Here is a 19943-nt window from a genome sequence, read left to right on the forward strand (position 1 = left end):
TTTGTCTCTCAGAAAAGCTTACGAGTGAGTAAGGTTGAGGTTTATTTTTTTTATTTTAAGCGTAGGATTCAGTGGTGTAGAGAAGTATGAAATATTGAAGTTATTACAGGAGACCCTTTTTAAAACACAAAACAACACAAATACATGCCTGATAGAGATAGTGCTATATCTGTCTGTGCACCCATTTATTCATTATTCAGCTATTTGTTTATCTATCTATCTATCTATCTATCTATCATCTTTATACCACCTGTTTATTTATTACCCCATTCTCCTATCTATGTATGAACCTATGTTACTTCAATATTCCCATGACCCCATCTACTCATCTTTCCATGAACCCCTGTTCTCGTGTATCCATGCATTCATGTGTATCTGAAGCCCCCATCTATCAACTCGTAATCTGTGCAGCTAGTCAGGTTCCACCCATGCCCTTGAACCAGAATCCACCTACCCAGTTATTCATGCACCCATTTGTCCATGAACCTACCTGGCTATCTACCCATATGCTCATCAACTCTTCCATCCAGGTATCTGCTCAGCTCTCCACTCATGCACAATTCATTGCATCCATTCACGAAGCCATAACCTCATCCACTTCTCTCCCCAAGTGCTTATCGACTGCCCTCTCCTTTGTTCCGTTTCTTCTACACCTCCGTAAATCTGCTTATGTTTAACTTCCTCATCTTTCTCTTTTGTGCAAATAAGACATAGCTTTAAGCTGACAAATCAGGAAAATCAGGCCGAAAAAAAAATTATGGAGCTGAGCTGATTAGGGACATAACTAAGACTAGTTCCCAGCTCTAGGACCAGAGTTCTCAGGGTTCTGTGTTTCTTCCAAAATGTTCCCGAAAACTCAGAATCTGACATTTCTTTCCTAAAGTTGGAATAGACCAAGAACCCATTCTAGAACTTAATTATCCTATGAGAAAGAAGTAAATCCCATTTCTCTCTGTTTCACTTATCCTTTAGAGAAATCTTAATTGAGCAGCCATCTTCCACTGTAGATTTTTATGAGCTTTGTGGCTTGAACAATCATGAATATTATGGGTCATTCTCTCAAATTAGGAAAGTTGATATCTTCAGGAGTTTCCACCTAGAATTAAACACTTTAGTTGACCATTACAAGGAAGTATTAGCAAATGAATGTTCTACATAATACACAATAAACTATCATTTTCTTAAGACTTTTGGGAAAGAAATTATGGCAACTATGAACTCTTTTATTGTTAATTGGCCCAGGATCTTAAGAAAATACTTATAAAGGGGGGAAAACCCACCACTTTCTTTTTGGAAAGTTTTGGAAAGCTGTATTTCTCCCCAAGGATTAGGGAAAAGTTCACTGGACATGGAATAATATATCTCGTATAAATCTTTGAGTGAAAAAGCTGCCAGACAGTGAGCCCCTCTTCTCTTCTTCAGATATAAAAGAGACATATCCTGTGTTTTGAGGTAGATTCAGTTTTTTAAACCAAACCCACCATCCACCCCAGGCAATGTTTTTGATCCCAAGTTTAGTCATGTGAAGTAAAGTTTCCCTGACTTTAATAGCTTAAAATGAAAGTGAATCATGTTTTTCTGTCTGAAACTGGGAATCCAGAGATTTGCTCAATGCGAGGGTTCAGCCTTTCACCTTGGGGCTCAGCTACAGGAAGTGGAGAAATTTGGGTCAGATGCTTTGCCCATTTTCCAAATAGGTAAAGGGTGAGGAAGTCTGAAGAGCTGTCTGGCTCGTAAGGCCACTAGACAGATTAGAAAATGCAAAGTTAGTTTCCTGATATTACTTCTGTTGGGAGTGTTGGGGTAGGAGATGGTATCAAATTACCTATATTATGGATGCTCTGTTTTAAATATCCCATAGATACATTCTATGGGATAGAGAGGATGGGTTTTCTGGACACAAAATCATTTGTGGAGGCAATTGATCTGTGGTCTCCATGCTGGCTACTGAAAAAATAGAGAGTATAGGCTTGGAGTATTACCATTGCAGATGTGTGTCAGAAATGAAAAGTCTTAGAGATCTCTATGGTAAACCCAAATCCAAGGTCATGGTTTTCATAATATCTACAAATATTTCAAACATGCATTAAATTCTAGAATGTAATAATTTCACTGGGATGTTGAAAGAGGTTCATTTATTATTTTTCCCTTCATCTAGCTGACTGAAAGATATATAAGGATCTGCTCTCAAGCATGTGCATGCGTGTGTGTGTGTGTTCGCGCACGCGTGTGCATGCATGCGTGCATGTGTACATAGGTACACATAGAGGCCAGAGGCTGACTTCAGATACATTTTTTCATTTCTCTAAACCTTATGTTTTAGAGACAGTCTTTCATTGAACCTAGAGCTTGTGTTTTCAGCAAGACTGGTTGGTCAGCAACATCCCAAGGTCCACCCGGCTCTAGCTGCCACCCAGTTGTAGAGAATATATTTGTGCACCACCATACCTACTGTTTTGTGTGTATATTAGGGATCTAAACTCAGACTTGTTTGCACAACAAGCAGTTTCCACCCTGAAACATCCTCCTAGCCTCCTGGGTCTATTTCTTGACTGTACTGATGGTATTTTATATCTAGGAACAGAGCCCAGCAAAAGGTTTCTCTGTTCTTCCACCTCCTTATCCTCATCTCTGAGTGTCAACCATCTATGGCAGCCTGACTATAGAAATTCTGCATAACACAGGTGAACTGACTTTAGAATATAGGCTAAGGTGTTCCAGGGAGTTCTTATGCTTGTGGATTCTTATCCTATCTGTGTAACAGCTGTTTGGATCCCTGATGCTGCTCCGCTAGAACTGGTCAATGTTGACATTATCAAATGGGTAGAGTATCCTTGGCCATTCTTTTTTCATGCCAAAAATCTGCATGATAACCCTTTATTGTTCCAGATTTTTAATGAGGCTTCGACAGTATTCCACTTCACCAAACTTCATTCCTCTCAAATCAAAACCTACCTGTTTCTATGAAGAGCCTGCAGCCTTTTGTCAGGAGTGTGCCATGCGCCATAGGTTCCACACAGGGTACTTTACATATATCTTGTTTTGCTGCTCCAGCAGCTTTGTAAACAGAAGTTCCATCATCCCCACTTATAGGGAGAAAGCCACAGCTCATGTTGGTGAAGTAATTTGCTCGCAGCAAGGTGGTCAGGCAGAGCTGAGATTCAAACTCGAGCCTGTCGGACTTACTAATTGGTGCTTTGAAATTCTGTTCTGTGCCACAACAGGGGTAATGAATCAGTCAAGGAACCCCAGGAAGGTGCTAACCTACTATTGTACATAATTGATCAAAACACTCGCTGTGAACGAGTGCTGTATTAGATACACTCTACCAGGGGGAAGAGAATAATTACAAGTGACCACAGTAGATTCCTCTATCTGGTCGATTTTAACTTTCTCAAGCTCCAACTAGCCTTTAAGGTACTCTGTTTTTAAGATTGAGGGCCGCTGCCACCAGACTCAGCTAACCTGAGTATCTTATATCTTTGCAGCCCAGGAAAGGGGTAGGGGTGCTACCTGTCATTCTCCCTTCCACTGGGTCTTGTTAACTGGCATGGCACCCTTTTATTGGTTTAAGTGTTTGTTTTTACAGAAGTCTTTAGTTGTGGGTTGTGGCTGTGGGTAGGGGTAGTCATTTAGAAAACAATGCCAGAAGGGTGTGTTGCTTGTCCATATGACCTTGTGTGCAAAGTAGGATGGAAACTTTCTTTAACCAGTACAACTGAGTTCCCTTACTTTGTCCACAGTCTCCATCCCATCATAAGATAAAGGACCTGCTATCTCTTCTCCTAGTAAGGTATCTTCCCTCTAATCTGCCCATGTACTTGCTGCTCTCTCCAATACTATAAGAGAAGTATGACAAATTAAATGTAGTAATTGGATAGATGGGCAAAGAATGATTCACAAGTTAAACTGCTCACAAAACCAGGACAGATTGAAATATCCCTCCTGATCCTGTGGTCAGAAAACACTGCAGGGCCAACCCAATTGGATAGAGTTTTGTAGCTGTCTTATTTGAAGCCAGTATAAATGTTTAGTTGCTGCCAATGGTTGAGATGTAGCTGCTGTGACTGGCTGAGACTTAGCTGTATTTCTGAGAGTATACTCTTAGGTTAGGGTTACATTTACTGTACATAGGAAGTTAGGTTGCAGCATTAATAAGAGTCCAGTATGGAGACCTCTATAAGCCAAATTTAACAATGGGATACAATTAATCTCCTCATGATTTTATGCTTGTTTCTCTTGTCCAGTGTTTGCAGCCATGATCCAAACGCCCAAGCCAGTAAACATAAATTGTCAGTTTTGTGATCACAAAGTTAAGTGCTTTGGGAAGATTTAATAAAGAAATGGTTACTCAGCAAAGAAGAAAGAGAGAGAGAAGAGGGAGATGAGGAGGTTGTGTGGGCAATTTATGAGTGTAGACAGACATGCAAGGTAACCAAAAAAAAAAAATAGGTAACTTCAGATCTAAAGGGATCTGTGCACAGTTTATATTCATAGCCTTTTAAAGCCTGTTTTCATTCTAAAGAAACCCAAACTGGAAATGGGGGATGACATTGTGTAAGAACTGGGAAGTTAAGAAAGATGAAGTGAGAGTCTCCTGGGAGGGTAAGGACACAGATCTCAGTCCTGGAGCTCAATGGAACTGATTCTGCCAACAACCTGGATGAACTTGAGCAGACCTTTCCCAAGAGTCTCCAAGTGGGACCATTGCCCAGCCAACACCTTGATTTTAGCCTTCTTGAGACCTAAGGCAGAGCAACCAGCTGAGCCCCTTGTACTTTTGGCCTACAGCTATGAGATCATAATTTTTTTTGTTCTTTAAAGCCACTAAGCCCATGGTAATTTGCTAGAACTATGTAGAAAGCTGAGCAGGAGGCCACTTCCTCGTTCATTTTTGTACTCCAGCATCAGCATCACCACCCACTCCCTCAGCCCCTTTTAATTGCTGAGACAGGATCTAGCCCAGGCTAGTGTGAGACTCAAGGTTATTCTCCTGCTTCAGATTTCCAAGCACCGGGATTGCAGGTATACATTACTATGTCTGGCTATTTCCCATTTCCCCCAGAGCACCTTCACTGTAGAGACTTCATCCTGGCATCTGAGGCCTTCCACATTGGGGTTCAATTCAGAATTCACCTCATACTCTCCTTTTTTCCAGTAAGCCCAACGGAGTCTCTCTACTAAAAACTACCATGCTTTGGGCCACTGAACACTTCCTTAGCCATGGCCTTGACCTCACAGCTAGAGCCATATTAAGTCAGGCTGGTCTTCCTAGTGAAGTATAATCTGCCACAATCACTGCCACATTCCAAGGGCTACTATATGTATTTGTCTCTGGGCTTTGTCTTTGGCCCTGTAGTGCTGCCTTACCCCTCTCCTAAGGGCTCTGTGTGCTCGATAATGGCAAGGATGAATGCATATATTGATCTATATGTTACTTCTTCAGGTCTAACACAAGAATGAGCATGCCGGATATGACCTGTCAATGGGTGTGTTGTACTCAGGAGAGCCTTTTGATTTGTGAAAGCACTGCACTTTTTGTTGTTTGTGGTCAGGTTTAAGTATCACCAGAGTGATAACTCTTTCAATGTCATGACATTGAGCTGATTTTTTTCTTCAACTTTATCTTAGTAGCTCTTTGAACTTCACTATTTTGGTCTCAAAGAATGGATACTTTCCAAATGTGGGACTCATCCCCTTGTGTTTGTGGCTACTTCCAATGTTGACAGGCTACCTGATGTAATTTCTGAGCATCAACGTGTATATCACTTTGAAACTATGTCAATTCCTTTGCTAACGACACTGACCAAATATCTGACAGAAGCATGGAGGATTTTACAGGCCAGTCATGCTGGGGGAAACCACAGCTATTGGTATGAGCCAAGCTTGTTCATATCTGGACTGTAAATCAAAACACATATTACCTACAAAGCCGAAGGATCACTTCTGCTAGTTGGGCCACAACCCCAAAGGTTATATAACCTCTCAAAACAACATCACCAGATGAGAAACAAGTGTTCAGGCCCATAAGCCTTTAGCGGGTATTTTAGACCCAAGCCCTAATAGTCACCTACCCTATACATGGAGAGGCGGCAGAACGCTTGGGCAGGGGATCATAGCCACGGGATGGACTGTAAGCCTTTGACTTTTTCTCACTGTAGCTTTCTATTCTTCCTTCCATACTAAAAAGATAATTTGATGGATGAAAGCACGGGGAAGAGGCTAGAGATTCATAAAAAGTGCGAACACATACAGCTACAAATGAGTGGGCAGATCCACCACCTTCTCTCCAGAATCAAATCCGTCTGCCATCCGCATGCACAGGGTAAGATGAGACAGGCAGAGCTGAGCCTTGGCTTAATTACACATAATTTGGGTGGCAGCTGAAATGCAAACCTAAACACTCAATCAGCTAAAGATACACAAAATTAAGCATTTCACACAGTGTCCAACCCCTTCAATCTTTATTAATACTTTAATTATGTTAATTATACCATGGTTTCAAGCCCCGCTACTACAACACACAGGGGGTGGAGGTGGGGGAAGAGGCAGACCTCTCAGCAACACAGCTATGCGATCACTGTATGTGAATTAAAAGTATGAATTGAATACAAAGTAGGGGAAATCACAGATCCATAATTCAGCAGTTTGCTTGCTCGGGGCTCTTCATACTCCTTTCCTCCATGACTGACAATGTTCCTGGAGGCTGAGCCTAAGCCCCTCCCACTTTTGACAAGCAATATACATAGTAAGTGCTCAGTAAACTTCAGCCAGCTTCATTTCTGATTAACTCCAATGAGATGAAACAGTGTGTTTAGAGATAAAAGGAAAGGCAGGAGAAACAATAACTTGTTCGCAAGATGAGAGGTGTAGGTGCCAGGAGTGGGTCAGGATCTGTAAGAAGAATGCAGGACAGAAAATGATCAGGGCCCCAGAGGTTCACCATGTTACTTTGAAGTCCTTCTGGTGTCTATTCCTATTCTTCCCGTGCTGTCCCTGAACAATGAGAAGAGCCACAGGACTATGGCCCTCAAACTGTTCTTCTTTTCTGCCACCATGAGGAGCCCTGTCGTAGGGACCTTTGTTAGGGCATGAGGAGTAAGAGCTATGTTAAGTGGATATTAGCCCAGATACTTAGAATACCCAAGATATAAGATACAATTTACGAAACACATGAAACTCAAGAAGAACGAAGACCAAAGTGTGGACACTTTGCCCCTTCTTAGAATTGGGAACAAAACACCCATGGAAGGAGTTACAGAGACAAAGTTTGGAACTGAGATAAAAGGATGGACCATCTAGAGACCGCCATATCCAGGGATCCATCCCATAATTAGCCTCCAAACGCTGACACCATTGCATACACTAGCAAGATTTTGCTGAAAGGACCCTGATATAGCTGTCTCTTGTGAGACTATGCCGGGGCCTGGCAAACACAGAGGTGGATGCTCACAGTCAGCTATTGGATGGATCACGGGGACCCCAATGGAGGAACTAGAGAAAGTACCCGAGGAGCTAAAGGAAACCGCAACCCTATAGGTGGGACAACAATATGAAATAACCAGTACCCCGGAGCTCTTGTCTCTAGCTGCATATGTATCAAAAGATGGCCTAGTCAGCCATCACTGGAAAGAGAGGTCCATTGGTCATGCAAACTTTTTATGCCCCAGTATAGGGGAATGCCAGGGCCAAAAGGTGGGAGTGGGTGGGTAGGGGAGTAGGGGGAACTTTTGGGATAGCATTGGAAATGCAAATGAGGAAAATACCTAATAAAAATATTTTTTAAAAAAGGCAAAAGAAAAAAAAAAGAAACAAAATAAGAGCTCTCTTGAAATCTGTGTGTTATGTGCTTCACAGCTAAGGTTTCCTTTCCAAGAACCTGCTGGAAAGCAGTCTGAAGGTTCCTCCTGTAGTGGCGTTCATGTTCTACAGCCTCCTGCCCACCACCTTTCTCCATTCTGCATTATGCTTTTCCACCCTTTGATAGACGACCTTGCTATAGCAATGCCCTCTGGCTCTAGGTGTATGTGCCTTGATTTTTCCTTTCCATTCCTAGCCTCCCTCCCCATGGATTTATGTCACATCTCCTGTGCTTTTGCTAAGCCTCTACTGAAATGCCCTTCCTCCTACTCTGAAATGACCCCTGACATCACAGACAATTCACTAAATCTAGGTCAGGGTTACCTTCTCTGTGAAGCATTCCCAGCCCTAAAGTAGTCAGTGAAACTTACTTGTTTCCAAATCCCCATGGTCTTCAGCATCTGACCAGTTTTACCTTTTGTCTACAGATTTTCCTGATGGGGTTCTGGGGTGAAGAGGCTTCCAGCCATCCCTGCAGGTGCATTCCCCCACCTTAGACTAAACACACAAATCTCAAAACACATATGTATTTGACAAGGGTTAACCGTATAAAATCAGTCAATCTATTGCTAGGGAGAATTCAGTTGCCCAAACTGCTCTCATCAATAACTGTATTTTTTTTTTAATCTCTGCCTTAATAGTTTGTTGAGCAGAAACAAAACTGTCATCAGAATGACTTGTACAGGATAGGATTTTAGGCTTGGCTGGACAGACCATGGACAGAACTGACATTTGTTGGGAGCGTCATTTTAACATCACCAGAGGAAAACTTCAAGATCCATCCATCTGATGTGGCAATGCAGTATTTACTGCATACAGCAATTCAGTCAGTTTGCTGTTGGTGTGGATTGGTTCTCTGAGTCACCTACTTACCCAGGTCTCTTTGTTAAGCTAAATATCTTCCCGGCCCTATAAATAGTTTTGCTGTTCTCTGCTCATCTTCCCAGCCTAATAGATCACCACTAGAGCTTCCCATGCATGTATTCGGGGTCAATCCTCAAGACAGTGATGCTATCCCTTCTCAGTCATGAACCCCGAAATGGGAGCTGATGTTGAGGAAGGAAATGCTTGCTAGTTTTATGGTCTTGTAGCAGAAACAGAAAGTTCTTATTGTCACAGACTTCAAAGGTTAGCAAAAGGAAAGATGGCCCATAACCATTAACCAATAGATAAAGATGATTATTTCAAATAAACTAGGCCAGAATGGAAATATGCAACTAATATCAGTTTAGTTTCTTCCCAACCAAGGTTTTTTCCTTTCCTTTCCTTTTTCCTTTCCTTTCCTTTCCTTTCCTTTCCTTTCCTTTCCTTTCCTTTCCTTTCCTTTCCTTTCCTTTCCTTTCCTTTCCTTCCCTTCCCTTCCCTTCCCTTCCCTTCCCTTCCCTTCCCTTCCCTTCCTCTTTTTCTTTTTCTTTTTCTTTTTCTTTTTCTTTTTCTTTTTCTTTTTGCATTTCTTTCTTTCCTTTTTTTTTTTTTTTGGCACAAGACATTATAATCACACACAAAAACCCAGTGTAGAATAATATTAAAAAGACCAGCTATTAAATACAGAGGGAATTGGGGAAGAAAATTTACTACAGAAAATTAGAAAGCATCAAATTGATAGCTCTATTTTTCATACCCAATACTCCTTTTTATGTCATTGCCCTTATACATAGACCTCCTTTTTAATTTTGGAGAAAATGTACCTGTCAATGTACATTTACTAAATAATAATTCATACCCCAAATAAAATATGGATATTGCTAAGTAGACCTTGTAACAAGAATGAGACAGAAGGGTGTTCACACTGGGCTAATGATAATGTCAACCAAAGCCCAGCAAAGGTTCATGTTTTCATTAGTACTGCAGGTGAATGCATATAATTTGTCAGCCATTTGTAGAAACTTAAATTAGCGTTGAGAATAACCTGGTTATAATATTTTAGGAATCCTGAAGCTAGACTTAGGGATCTTGTTCTAAGGAGTATGCTCACAGTATAAGATTGAGAATCGTATGTGGAAGTGGTTTAGACCTTGTAATTGATCTTAGTGGAGTTGTGAGTTTTGGGCTGGGGAGCTGTGATGATTTGAATATGCTCAGCCCAGGGAGTGGCACTATTAGGATGTGTGGCCTTGTTGGAGGAAATGTGTCATTGTGGGCATGGGCTTTAAGACCTTCATCCTAGGTCACTGGAAGCCATCTTCACCTGTTTGTCTTCAGAACAAAGATGTAGAACTGTTAGCTCCTCCTACATTACACCTGTCTGGATGTTGTCATGTTCCTGCCTTGATAATAATGGACTGAACCTCTAAGTCTGCAAGCCAGTCCCAATTAAATGTTGTCCTTATAAGAGTTGCCTTGGTCATGGTGTCTGTTCGCAGAAGTAAAATCCTAACCAACACAGGAAACAATGTCTATGAATTCAAACCAGTCAGGGTACCATTACTGAGTCTCCAACTTCTTTATTCCATGGTTCTGAGAGCCTCTACTCCCCTTCATGATGCATCAAGATGGGTCACAATTTTCTGAGCTGTATTCTGCTTTTCATCTCAAGCCCCAAGCACACTCTCAACTTAACACAGACAATGTGAAAACATTCAGGAAGTCTTCATTCACTGGAGATCTTTAGGTATAGCCAACAAGGAGCTCAATTTTGTGGCTGGATCATTTGCAGACCTATTGTACATCTCTACTACCAACCATTACTATGGACATATCTCTCAGTCAATGGTCATCAAGATTGTACATAGCACCAGTGAGCCCCACCCCATACCCATATTGAATGTGAATGGGAGATACTGCCTTTGGATTTTGCCCAAGACCTTGGTTGTATCCATATAATAAAATAAGAACTTGTATCATTTAGAAGGAGAACTAATTATCTCCATTAGTTGTAATCTTCTCAAATTCAAACACATGACGTCGAGATTTCTACTCAATGGCAAAGTTATAGACTGGGTGGTTAATTAAACATCTTTTCTAATCAAATTAGCTTTCATTTCCTAAGTAGAGGTTTTTAACAGGAAAGTGCCTCTGAGAAGCTGTTTCTTTGAGCCGTCACCTGTGAAAGGAAAGATAATGTCCTTTCAAAGGCCTCCCTTAGCAATGAATACTTATTCTTTGTTTGACTGCAAACGCACATTCCTGAAATAATATATTCGCAAAGTTTCATAAATTATTTCAAGATGTATTAAAGAGCACTGGAAATAGTTCTTCTCCCTCCAGGAGGTTGCCAAGAATGAGTTTTGTCCTTTAAAATTTGAAACAAATTATTATTCATTGGGGGAACATCATCAGAGCTACCCCCAGCTCTAGCTGACAGGAACAATTTGAAGTAACCTGCTAATGGTAATGCTTTTAAAACATAAAGGTGCCCTAAGTGGGACAATTTTTAAAAATTAAAACCATACTACAGGGAATTGCCTTTCGAGGTCATGCAAAGTTAGGGGCACTAACACTTACCTGGATCAGGGCCTGAATTCCAGCTGCTTGAATTGTATATGTTCCATCATGGTCCCAAGGAGGTAGAGAGGATTGGTATGTCTCTCATGAGTTTTTTTCTATAAATGCTCCACAGCACAATTCTTCAGCAAATTTCAGCCTGGACTATGAAATTCAGAAAAATGAAACACATGGGCTACTGTTAGGAATTAGGAAAGCAGAGTTCATTGGTAAAACGCCACAGAGGTACCTCCTTAGAAAAGAGAAGGGCTTGGTTACAGGGCACCTGCACAAGGCTCCTACACAGCCTTCCTAGCACTAAACATCTGTGCTTCTACTCTAAGATGTCACTAAGACCAAATGTAAATGGAGCCTTGTAAGCGATTAACTCCAGCTAATATTTGCCAGCCAAGGGCCACTGTGTACCGCCTAGGATGTCACATCGAAATGGCTCAGTTGCTGTTTTGCCTGTCACTGATACTGAATTCTTGAGGAATTCAGGTGGGGTTGCTATGGGTAGAATCATGCCTCATCTCATGTCCCATCCCAAGTGAAATGTCATCGAATAAAAGCATAGAAGCAAGAGGCAAAGGAAACCCAGTGACTGGTGGGTCAGTTGAGTTGTGTCAGGAGCTGTACCCAGTGGTTTGGAGTGTTCATTTTCTCCTCTTGTTGGTGAGCAAGTGCAGGGCTGGGAACAGCAGAACTCTCTGTCAATTCTACCTGCATTAAAGGGCTGGAGCTTAAAAAGAAAGTCAGCTTCTTTGCATCTGCTTTTTCACAGAATACTACATCTGCAAAATCATCTCACAGGTAAACTGACTTGGTGGATATGTCAGGTGAAAAATTATGATACCTGTTTGTACAATGAGGTAGACCTGAGCTGTGTCTCTCCTTTCTCCATCCATACCCCAGAAGTTTCTGCTTTGCCTATCTGCTTGTCATGAGGCAGGGTGTTTTCGGAGAAAATGACTTTGTTTTAGCCAGTGCATTGAACAGCTGTAGGCCTGGCTCTTCTGGTGCTGTGCCATGATGACAAAGTTCGTGTGGAGGAAATGGAAGAAGGTAAACCTTGTTCTTTCTAGGATGACAAATACAAGGCCTTTGTACCTCCATTCTGAAGCCCCCCAGGCAGACATTGCTAATTGATCCCAGCTCTCCTTTAGAACTCAAACAGCATCAGAAACCCTTCACCAGGGCTCTCAAGATAGCCTTTAGCAAGTGGCAGGTGTTGGCACAGAAGATGAAATCTATTTGTCAAGATTTGGGGTAAGTCATAGATTCTTTCTCCTAAAGAACAATGTCTGCATCTGTCACAGCCATGGGTAATCCAAAGCCACCTCTCTTGACTTCTGAAAAGGACACAGTGGTTGTCATTAATCTTCTACCTCAGAAGTTATCCATGTCGTGGTTCTAATTCACTACTTTGTTCTGAGGAGAGGAAAATTGAAAGGTTGTTGTTGTGAGTTTGTCTAAAGTTTCTGGCTGTGTTAAATGAGCATAAGGGGGAAGGAACCCATTGAGTAAAGTGTGCTATACACATCTCACTGACTGTCCAGTTCTTTGGAAACTGGAAATAGCACAGTAGAGAGCTCTATGTATTCTTAGGAATGTAGGGCTTGAATAAAACACAGAGGATGACACACATTAGATATAAATTGTATGAAGGAGAGATACAAATTGTATGTACAAAGTTCCTTGTAATGACACAACATGTGTTAACCATAAAAAAGAGATGGTTAAAACTGTTCAATTGAAATGAAGACATTTGTTTCTTAAAAGGCCCCTTAGAAAACTTGGAGGAGATAGAATGCATATTGGATAATGAATAACTATTAAGAGTATAAGAAGAACTCCTATAAGCCAATTGACAAACCATAGACAATTTAGAGAGAAACTTAAGAGATAGACATTGTATATAGAGGGGAATCTTTATGTCTAATTACTTCATAAAGAAATAGACTGAACATTACTAATGATGAGGGTAATGCAAAGAAAACACAATAAAATGTTTTAAATATACAGAACTGTCTTTTTAGAAGGTGGGTTTATCAGAAGATGGAGTCTTACAGAAAGTTTGCACAGTTGTTGCTCTAAATTAACTCATGGCCCTATAGTTTTGCTGATGCAGTAAGAGACATGTCTAGGAATAACTGGATATGAGGTTTTAGTATCCTTACTTTTTTTTTCATATAAAAAACTAAAAATAACCCAAAGACCTAGCAGTTAGTAGATGAACAAATTGTTATGTATATTTTTAATGGAGTTGAGATAAAGTAGCAGGCATCAATAGTATGTTTCTTAAAATATTACAACTAGAGTCACACCATATACCCTCAAAATTTTGGCCTGTGAAAGGGCAACTAAAAATGAGAATTATGATAAAAGGAACAAATTTAAACCAATTATGATGTAATTAATAAATGATATTTGTTGATGTGTGCATTTGTCTATATTGTGTATGTGTATTTATGTATATAAACATGGTTTAAGGATATTTCATGGCATGAGTCACCTATAGAAGCATCTTTGAAAGAAAATTGAAGAGATTTCATGGGCAGGCTTTATGTCCAGCGAATTGCAGCCCATGAATTGATAAATTCAGCAGCTACATTTTCAAATTCAGCATTGACAGCGAGTTCTCTGACATGTCTGTGTCTGCAGGGCCAATGCCTTGCTTTGCTGTCAGTGTAGAGCAGAGCCAAGACTTCTCACGTGACTTGGGTTACTTGGTCATTACAGAAGCCACAAGGGCCTGGGGATGAGAGCGGTGAGCTTTGGTATGAAAGGTAGGTTGTGAGTTACTAGGTAGATGACATTAGTGACAAGGAGGGCATACCACCAAGGGAACTCCCAGAGTGCCAAAAGAACAGAGACTCTAAGTAAGAAGGGAGAAAGGAAGAATGCTATACTAATTCTCTATTGCTTTCCCACACACTGGGAGAGGGAAACTGCTAGGAAAGGAAGAGACTGAAATATGGACCAGTCATTTCACCCGTTTTCACAGTTTCCACCTACAGTGTTGCATGAGTTTTACACTCACGAGAGCTTAGTCTGTTTTCCCTTCTCATATTAATCGGCATGCTGTGAGGCTGGGGTACACCTCAGTTGGCAGTCTTTGTCTGATATGTATAAGGCCTTTGGTTCTACTTCCAAGTCCTCCAGCAGTGAACTAGGTAGGTAGGTGATGCTCACTCCAGTAATTCCAGCTTCTGGGAGATATAGAAAGGATGATCAATAGTTCAAGGTCATCCTCAGACAGATAGCATGTTTGGGGGAAAGCCTGGGCTACAAAGATGTCCTGTTTCAAACAAAACAAGAAGCCTACTGAGTGTTTCCTCCCACCTCGTGTTTTGGCAATTGTTTCTATAGACTATATATGCTAGAATCCAAGATGGATGCTTGGTACTCTCAAGTAGCCCCTTCCCAATGTCAGAGTTTCAAGCTTCTACTAGAGGCCGCAGAAATGCTGTGCAGGCTTGACCGATAGAAGGAAGTTCCTCAAACATGGATCTGCTGCCGTCTTTGTGACCTCCCTTCTGTATGTCTAAGCCACAGTTTTTCATCTTGACGCCATCCAATCCGGGCACATTCGGTGACAATTGCTTCTGGAGTGGAGGACCTGGCAGGCGCTTAGAATGCCTGTATTTGGAGTGGAGTTGGCTATTGGAATACTTAGTGAATGGAATTTCATTAGGTCCTTATCTGTGTGCAGTGAGGAAAAGAGGTCCTTTTACACAGTGCTTGTAATGGAGTGGAAAATTGCATTTCCCCCTCGCCCGAACAGTGCCATTAGTGGAGAGGCTGACAGTCTGCAGAGAGCGGGAAGCCACCTCGGGCGGTGAAGGGCTGACAGCCCAAATGATGGCAGTGCCGAGGGACCCGGAAGATATTAAAATAAAAACAGGTTGTGTTGTCCTTTTCTGTCCTGTAGCAGTTCTGCCCTGTAATGCAGAGAGTGATTGGATTTGAAGCACTGAGCAAAACATGTTAAGTAAGAAATTGTTTAAATAAAGTTGTTTGAGGTTGAAACTCTGCCCCAGGCATGGAGGCCAATGTAGTTAGCTGCCTCCAACTTACAGACGTCCAAGAGGCATTATGCTGGTTTTCTTTCTTTCTTTCTTTCTTTCTTTCTTTCTTTCTTTCTTTCTTTCTTTCTTTCTTTCTTTCTTTCTTTCTCTTTTCTTTTTTAGTAGGGAAGGTATTTGGGAAACTTGAAAAGTGAAGAATGCTCTTGAATTCTCTACTTTGGTAATTTGGTGGATTGAAACCCCAGTGCCTGGAAGTGGGCATACAGATGTTCCATCAATCGATGGTGAGTCCAGTTTTACTGTCCCTGAATCCTGAGAATTGTAAGTGAGAGAAGCTATGAGCATAGCGCCAAAGCCAGGGAAGTCCACTCTGCTCTGGGAGAATTCTTCTCAATATGGTAGAGAGACTTCTACTCTCTTCAGGGAAATATATCAGACTGAGTCTAATGGTCAGCTTCCAGCATCATGTGAAGGAAGTGCAGTCCACTCTAGGCCAGAGTACAGACATATCTGGGCCTTGGTGAACACCGGTTACAAAATGCTACATGCCAGTGCTCACTGGAAGTGTGAGGGTTAATGCCTTTTGTAATTGTCCTGGGGTACTGAGGGCTTGATCACTAAGAAACCCATTAACCAAGTAAGCAGAAGGATTAGAGCTTCTTTATTTGCATTACGTAAGACATATACAGATTATCTCAAAAGTGCAACTATTTCTTTAAAACACGAGGAACTGTCTTCACCCTGAGGGACAAACATCAGAGTGGAGTCCCCTGAGACCTTTCCCACTGCAGTGTACTATAGTCATGGGATGTTTGTGTCGCACATTGAAATCTTGTCAGTGAGCCAGTCTGAGGGTTTGGGGCCTTTGAGCAGTGATGAGGTACTGAGGGTTGTAGTAGTAACGTTTTTTTGTGCCCTGAACAAATACCTAACAAAAAGCAACGCATGGGATGCAGATGTCCTTTTGGCCCGTTATTTGAGGGGGGGGTAGGTCTCTTATCACAAGGAAGGATAGTGGAGTTCACGGCAATGGGAGCATGTTGCTGGGACTTCTCATATCTCTGTAGTCCAGAGAGAATTGGGATCTGATTCTAAACTTCCATGTCCACATTAGAGAGTCACTTAATTGCCCCCTCCAGCCAGACCTCACATCACGAAGATTCTGTAGCTTCCCCAAAGCAGCATCACTCTCTGGGATGAAGTGTTCAAACACACAACTCTATAGAATAGATCACATTCGAACCTCAAGGGAAGAAGCCTTCTGATTGGAATGGGTGCCCTTGGGTATAGGTTGTCAGGTAACTTTCCTGCTCTTTCTACCCCTGAGGATACAATTATGAGTGGAAAGGCTGGAACTCAGCAGGCAGTCCTTCCCGAATCTGACCATGCCAGTGCCCAGATCCTGATCTCTCTTCCAGGCTGTTGGGAAGATTGTGTTGTTTAAGCTGCTCAGTCTGTGGTGTTTTCTTTCCTACTGCAGTGTTGCCTCTTTCCTCAGCCTTTTCTCTATTCACTTACTCGTATATTACTCCAGACATCTGTTTTCCATTTTCTCAGGAAGTTTCTTTACCCTTTATCTGCAACCTAACTTCAGGTTTTTGCCAACAGACATTGAAGACTTTACTAGGATCACCTACATGTCAATCATTCCATCCCTGTGTGTATCCCCTGGTACTCCTTAAGTGCACATCACTCAGAGTTGAAAGCAAGATGGAACATTAGTAGACTCCCCAGCATTATAAAACTTGTTGGATCCTGCCTGAGGACATGATTAAGTGTAATTAAAAAATATTTAATTTGAGTCTCACTCAAATACTATGTGAGCACAAATATCATTATTGTGAAATTAGTACTGTATACAAAAGTCACTAATGACACAACTGGAAATAGTTTAAAGTTGATTCTAAGAGCATTATAGGAATTGGGCATATATTTACAGGTGAAGAGAATGTTCCTGGTTTTGCACATTTGTTGAAACATAGACTTTTTTAAAGACATGAAAGAAAAGAATGCATTTGGGAAGACTAGGGGGATAAACAGGGGAGTGAGAAGGAAATTAATACTATCAAAGTACTTCTTACGTACACATACATGTTTGTGCAAAAATGTCACAGTGATCCTATTATTTTTATGACTAATAAATGTTAGCAATTTTTAAAAATGTCATAATAGAATTGCCAGATAACTTATAAAAAGGAGTCATCATTCTACCAAGCAATATAATTATAACTTCTGGGATTTGTTTTGCTGGACAAATAAGGTCTGCAGTTCACCGCATAGCTTCACCACACTTGGCCTGTAATGAGGCTGTGATCAACAGAGGCAAACCTAGATATCACTTCTGGAAGAATTCAGGAACTCCTGGGAAGATCTATCTTAAGAAATATCATTGGAGGCTACTCTGCCCTTCCTTGCCTTTGCCTGGCTACATTCAAGTTCAGATGCATTATTTTTGTTCATGCATTCATTTATTTTTATTCAAAAAATTATTAAAGTATGATATATCATTTCCCCACTTTCCTTCCTCCAACTCATCTCATGCACACCCCAAATACACTCTACTACCACTTGCCTTCGCTCATTTCTGGCCTCTTTTTGCCACTGTTACACTTATATATACACACATGCACACACACTCACATACACACACACATGCTCACACACAAATACACTCTACTACCACTTGCCTTCGCTCATTTCTGGCCTCTTTTTGCCACTGTTACACTTATATATACACACATGCACACACACTCACATACACACACACATGCTCACACACACACACATGTGCACACACATACACGCACATAACTATAACCTGCTGAGTCTGTTCAGTGTTGCTTGTATGTGTATGATTTCAGGACTTGTCACCTGGTACTGGATGAACATTGCACAGGCCCCTCCCTTAGGTCTGCACTACTTCTGCTTTCAGCATCCCCTTGTAACTCTTTGTCTAGGGTTACATCTCCATAAGATGTCTCCCTCCCACATTAGCATGTCTATTGGCGGTGTTTTTGTTCAGATTTTATTTGGGCATCCATATTGTTGAGGTAGTATGGGTAAAGCTTTTCTGTCATTCCTAGGAGATTAAGCCTCACAGGGGAATATCTGGTCCCCTGGCTTCTGCAGTCTTTCAGCTCTTTCTTTCAAGATGTCCCCGAGCCATAGGTGCAGGGGTTGTGTTGTAGATGTATTTATTGGGACTGGGATCCCATGGTCAGTCATTCTCTGCCGCTTGCCCTGGAGTGGTTTTCTGTAACAGTCTATCCTTTGCAAAGGGCAGTTAGTTGGAAACCACAGTAATCTGTAGGCACAAGGGCACACAGAGTAAAATTAGAAACTGTGCTGGTTTAGTAAAGTAGAAGTAGGAATAGACTCTCCTCTAATATCTATGGCCTCACTATTCATAGAGAGTAAGTCCAATCAGATAGCTGTTGGTTACTGCAAAAATATGTGTACCATTGTTGTAGCTTCAGGGATGCCTTGTCATGTTGGTCCTTGTTGTGGTTTATGGGCTTCACAGCTGAGACCTATTGGTTGTTTTTCTGTCTTACCAGGTTGCACAATACTTTCTGGGGCTTTGCAAGTTCTTCCTCAGGGAGGGGCCTTTCAGGGTCAGGTCTGTCTTGGATTCTGTGAGTTCTGTGTTCAAAATGCATGTGTCCTCAGCCACAGAGACTTACTTTCAATCTCTGGGTAGTAACTAAGGACAACAGCAACATCCTATAAGGTTTGAAGAGCCTTTGGACTCCTCTGACTAACAGTTCAAAATGGACTTTCTTATTTCTGGAACTGGGTTGTTTTTTCTTATCAGATAGTCTATGGCTCTTAGCAGAGAATTGTCAAGCTCAAGTTACTTATCTTTACTTAAACTCTACATGTATATGTACACACACACACACACACACACACACACACTTATATATATATATCATATGTGATTTTTGGACAAATAAAAATAATGATTACTTATGATTTTCCCAAACATCCTTAGTGTTATTTTTAAGTTTCTATTTGTGTGTGTGTGTACTTAATTGCTGGCATAGCACAGTATACATGAGAAAATCAAAGGATCATTCAGGAATCAGTTCTCTCCTTTCATTGTGGGTTCTGGGGGTTGACATCAGGCTCTGAGTGTGCATGGGCCTTTCTCTTTTAGCAGCCCTAGATGACTTTTCTTAACATAAACCGAGAATTAGAAGTTGCACTTCATTGCAATGAGTCAGATTTAGTAAAACTGACCCTGAGGAGATGCCACCTCGGGGAGTAAAGCCTCAAGCAGAAAGTTCCCTACTCACCAACCAAATGTTGAAAACTCCAAATAAGTTGTCTCTGCACGCCAGGTATCAGCATACAGGAGTGAATGAAAAAAGGTTATGAGGCCCAAGATAAGAGAAATACATATGAAGAAAAGCATTAGTGAGAGCTTGTCAAATTGCCTCTGTTATCTAAATCATGTGACGAATGGCATGGGTTCCCCATTCCTCCACCTGGAGTAGTTCAGATAAGCCAGAGTTGGTTGCTTTCCATCTGATTCTCTGGAGTGCAAATGACAAAAGGGAGGGAAAGTGGGTTGTTCTGCTCTGACCTTGGTTTTTGTTGCCTCTTTGGACTTGGGATCTGCCTGAT

The 19943-nt window shown here is 41.4% G+C and overlaps 1 protein-coding gene and 1 long non-coding RNA gene across 4 annotated transcripts in view; one reads left to right on the plus strand and one right to left on the minus strand.

The window, feature by feature from the left end:
• Lrmda (leucine rich melanocyte differentiation associated) overlaps nucleotides 1–19943 on the plus strand; it is a 1040878-nt gene that overhangs the window by 718634 nt on the left and 302301 nt on the right. The window lies entirely within an intron of this gene.
• Nucleotides 6462–19943, minus strand: part of LOC115029250 (uncharacterized) — a 42353-nt gene continuing 28871 nt past the window's right edge. The window contains exons 3-5 of one of the 3 annotated variants that reach the window (XR_003834825.2): nucleotides 11305–11448; nucleotides 8232–8358; nucleotides 6462–6894 (exon numbers count right to left, since the gene is read on the minus strand). This is a non-coding gene — a long non-coding RNA (uncharacterized LOC115029250). Of the gene's footprint in view, nucleotides 6895–8231; nucleotides 8359–9344; nucleotides 10904–11304; nucleotides 11449–19943 lie in introns of those variants that run through there. The other 2 variants (XR_003834823.2, XR_003834824.2) reach the window with 2 other exon arrangements.

Source organism: Mus caroli, unplaced genomic scaffold (assembly GCF_978045245.1).
Source record: "Mus caroli unplaced genomic scaffold, Mus_caroli_1 scaffold_12, whole genome shotgun sequence".
Lineage (NCBI taxonomy): Eukaryota > Metazoa > Chordata > Mammalia > Rodentia > Muridae > Mus > Mus caroli.